A 4,832-nucleotide genomic window follows, 5' to 3' on the forward strand; every position below is an offset into this window, starting at 1 on the left:
GAGGTTATGAGACTCTTCATGTTTAAAGCCTCAGCTGTTTCAAAATGAATACAGAAAAAAAAAGAAAAAGAAAAAGAGAGGGACCATTATTTCAGTCAGCCTTTCAGTGCTTGTGACAAAATAACCAAAACAGACAACACAAGGGAAGAAAGATTTACTTCGATTGATAGTTTCAGAAATTTAAGTCCATGTTTGACTTGCTTTGTTCCATTGCTTTAGGTCCTATGGGAAGCAGAACATCATGGTGGCAGGCCTGTGTGACAGTGAAGGGTAACCACTTCATGGTGGCGAATAGTGAAAGAGCCCTTGAGGAAGGAACCAGTCACAAAAATCCCATCCCAAACAAATTATGTTTCCAACCAGGCCTTTCTAGCACTTTCCAATAGTGCCATCAACTTACAACTCCATTGATGAGTTTATCCATTAATTAGGTCAGAGCCTTCATGATGTAATGATCTCTGTCTGATTGGTTCCACCAGCTGGGGACCAAGATTTCAACATGCATAAGCCATCCAGGGACATTTCATATGCAAACCCCAACAAGTTCTCAGGTTGCCTGAGATCTAATCCTCACTTTCTACTTTGTCAGTCCTTGGGCAGAGTGCCTGCCCCTCACTGAACCTCTCTGTAAAAATCAATGACCCTGGGCTCAAAGGTTTTCCCAGTTCCTCAGTTCTTGTTAGCCTTTGTTTTGGCATTGTTACACAGTGGCAGGATTATGTCCTCATAACACATCCTAGACTGAGTGACGGAACAGATTTATAATGCAGGAAGCCCTTGGTAGACTTCCCAAGCAGAAGCAGAAGCAGGGAACAGCTGCTCAGATCTGCCCCTGGGATGATGGCTGCCGATTCTCTTCTGCCTTTCTCCTTAGCCTCCTTCCACATCTGGTTCCCACCTCCGTGGCCCTGTCTTCACCAACAGTCACCATCCACTGGGTCAAGAAATATTGGCCTTGGGGTTGGGGATTTAGCTCAGTGGTAGAGCGCTTGCCTAGCAACCGCAAGGCCCTGGGTTCGGTCCCCAGCTCCGAAAAAAAAGAAAAAAAAAAAAAAGAAATATTGGCCTCCTCTTCTCTTCAGTGTGTGCGTGAATTAGAAAACTCAGACGTAGACTTAGAGGTTTAAATATTCAGAATACATCTGGGAGCCAAGCTTAGAAAATAGAACTTGTGAAGGCTGTCTTCAGACTGACAGAGGGTCCAGATCTGGGAGATTTTAGATGCTCGGAAGCCCAAGTTGTTCTCATTCAGTAGAAACTGAATTCTTCTGTTAGTACAAGACTCAGACAGTTCCTGCGGGGGAGAGGGGGAGATGACTCATATTTAACTAAAAGTGAAGTCATTTGGTGAAGAGTTTGTGATGGTAGTCCTGAATCAAAGATCCTTCCTTCTGAAAAGAACCCTTTCTCCCTGACTCATCGGCCCTGGGCCCCAGGTCTACTCCCAATGGCTCATCCCGTGGGAGGAGACAAATGAGACACAACAGGCATCTGTTCCAATGCTCGTTAAATCTCAAGACCGGAAACTAGAGTTAGAGATTCAGTTTGGGTGGGAAAAACCTCACCATTTTTCTTTACTTTTGACCCCCTTATCTTTAAACTTCAATTTTCAGCCCTGTTCATTCTAGAACATTCATATTCCTTTGGCATGAATCAGATCTACATGAGGAGACTCATTTATAGCCTTGATCTTCACTGTACCACTATGGTGAGGGGTGGCTAAAGCTGTTGGAGAAGGGACAGGGCTCTGCTATGATACCTATTTGAAAATTAAATTTGAAATTTCAGGCAAGTAATTTTGCTTAGGAAACGGACTTCTCTTTCTGGTGAAAGGCAACCTCTTTGACGACATGAATGAAGGTCGAGATGATGGCAGTACTCACTCACTCAACAGTAAAATGTTCCTGTCCAAAATGGATCATTACAGTCCAGTGGTAGAACACTTGCCTAGCATGCGTAGTCTCCACACTCTATTTTAGATGGTTTAGCTGAGATCTCTAGAAAGCATCGACAGAGCCCTCTGATGTCCACAGGCCTGTAGCACTCTTAGAATTAGACTTTTCATAAATTATTGCACAAGAATATTAATGGAATTGTCCTTTACTCTTGTTGTTGTGCCTAGACATCTTGACGAGAGAACAGAATGCTCTCTTGAGCTACCTCACCAGTTAGATCCTATAAAAATGTCTTCTACAAACTCTTCTCTGTTTCCTTATGTACCCCTGCCCATGTATGGACAGCATGTACCAATATTCAGTACGTGTGGCTAATAATTGACACTTTTATCTTTCCAGTATTGGATGCCCCCATGTACCATTGGATACATGGATGGTCGCGTCCCTTCCTCACCAACTTGGGTAATAAGAGGTAGTCAAACCCAGGCTGGAAGAACCGTAGCCCAGCACAAATGTCAGCCACACACGCCCCCCCCCCCCACAGCTGGTGTTATTCTACCTGATATTGCAGAAGAAAATGTGCCATCAACAGGAGATGCTATAGGAAGCTTTGAGAAGAGGCCAAAGCTCTTCTCGACATGTTCGTATCAACAGTGAATCCCCTAAGAAGTGTGCGATTAGGGAGCCCTTCCCCAGCGCTTATGTGAGCTAAGGCATTGCTGAAGTCACTAGAAACCCACCAGATCCTAGCTTTTAGTAATTACTAATGTGACCTGGAAAGTCACCTCTGACACTGACTTTCTCTCCAAATGCATTCAGTAAACAGGATTGTGTAGATACGAGTATAGAGACCAATGTTCAAGTTCAAGCCCAGATAAAACTACTACAATACGGGCATCTCCATCCACTTGTCTCTTTCTCTTCTTCTCACCTCATTTGATCCAACTACTCCATTATCTCTGTCCTTTAGAATCCAGCTTAAGGCGAGGTCTTGAAATGCCTTCAGTGAAGAGGGAAGACTTGAGACTACCCTGGGAAGATTAACGTGTACTTTAGCCCAGATGCTAGGTAAATAGACCTGGCTTGAGTAAACGCCCCTATCTGGAGGAAAGAAGACATTTGGAAGGAGAGCTGAAGGGCAAGAAGATATATCTGAAAAAGAAATGCCTTGTGTTTTGGGTGGTCTTAGTCAACCGGGATGGATGTGCAAAGGAAAAGGGAGAGTCTCCTATGTTATATCTTGGCTGCTTTGTACCCAGAATGCAGAGAAAGGAGTCCAGCTTTCCCTGAAGAAAGATCTCAGACTGTGTTGCTCCAGCAATGCACCTTATTACCTTGATGCACATTGTAGAGTGTGTGTGAGAAGCAGCACAGGGTGAAGACGGGCTAGCTGTGGGGTAGCTGGCACCATCAAATGCAAACCTCTTTAGTCTCTTGATCATACATCCATTGCCTCCTTGGATGATGATAACCCACATGATAAGGGTTTGGATGGGTAATCATTCTTCAAACTCTTCTGTCTCTCTTGCTGGACACCAGGATGCCCACGTTTCATGGCAGGGTAAACATATGGATTCTTTGACACATTCCAGAAGTATTTGGGTCAGAGTATCTGGTCTAATGTTTGTATAAAGATTTAATTGCATCCTGATGATCAGGCCTTCTTGAAGCTTCCTAAAGGCTAAGAATACAATTGCCACAGTGTCACCAAGCCCCTTCCACCATCCTCAATGGGGCATCAGTGATAGATTAGCAGAGGCGAGCAGAATGTTGTGGGTCTGGCTGGCCTGTCAGACTCACATGTTTAACAAACGTAACATTTCCTATTTAAAATGAAAATCTCGTCTATCAATATTTTTTTTAAAAAAACATGACTGTCTTAAAAAACACAGTTAGCTCAGTTGGCCAAAGAGCTGACCAAGCAAATACAGGTTAGAGAGGCTTAGCCGCATCTTTGCAGTGTGTCTGAAGGGTTAATTGGCTATATCATAGCTCATACTTGTTGGACTTTAAGTTGCTTAGGAATTCCAAAACAATGGTCCATTCATAGTGGCAGAAGGAAACATATACAAATACTCAGATAAACAGACCAATAAAGCTACAAAGTCCTCACATGGGCCATTTCTGTGTTTCTAACATATGATATGGCCTTGTTTCCTTATTTTATATTTTAAGGCTCTTGGCATTTGGTATCTAATCTTTTGCTAAATGTTTTATTTTGGATGGTTTCCTAGACTCTGTGCCCAATGCAAGCAATGATCTTCAGATTCATTCCTTTTAATATTTTTTAAAAAAAATTTTTCCTTATGAATATGTGTATGTTACTATGTGTGTATTTGCACCTATGTGCAACTTCCCAGGAAGGCCGGAAAAGGTTTGTAGATATTCTGTTCCAGGACGTATAGGAGTTGTAAACTATACAATATGGTTGTTAAAAAACAGATTCTGATCCTTTGGAAGAATGGAAACCACGGTTTTAAGCATCTCCCCCACCCTCCCTCATTCTTTACTCTTGATAGCGGCAACTCTGTCTTTAGTGGTAAAGTGGTCCTGGTGTCTAGCAAGGTATCATGCAGGAAACAAAGGAACACAGGGAGATTAGCTTGACTCTATGGCCTCAGAGCCGAATTGCCCTACCTCTGTGCAGAAACATGCACCATGCATTCTATGCAAGTTTCATTTCCAAATATGGCAGGAGGACAAAACTTCAGATTCCAAATCAATTATTTATATCAAAACACAAAAACCTCTAGGAACGTGATAAAGAGACCAATGACATTTGCTTCAACACTTGATCGTAGACAATATTAAGCAAAGAACACACATTACTCTTTAGCAAGGCTCAAGGAACAGAGAGCCACTTAGATCTAGTTACTAGAGAAAAAAATTATGTATAAACAGTTAGTATACATCTTTAAAGAACCGATTAAAAATAAA

This window comes from Rattus norvegicus, chromosome 10 (genome assembly GCF_021556685.1).
Source record: "Rattus norvegicus strain SHRSP/BbbUtx chromosome 10, alternate assembly SHRSP_T2T, whole genome shotgun sequence".
Taxonomy (NCBI): domain Eukaryota; kingdom Metazoa; phylum Chordata; class Mammalia; order Rodentia; family Muridae; genus Rattus; species Rattus norvegicus.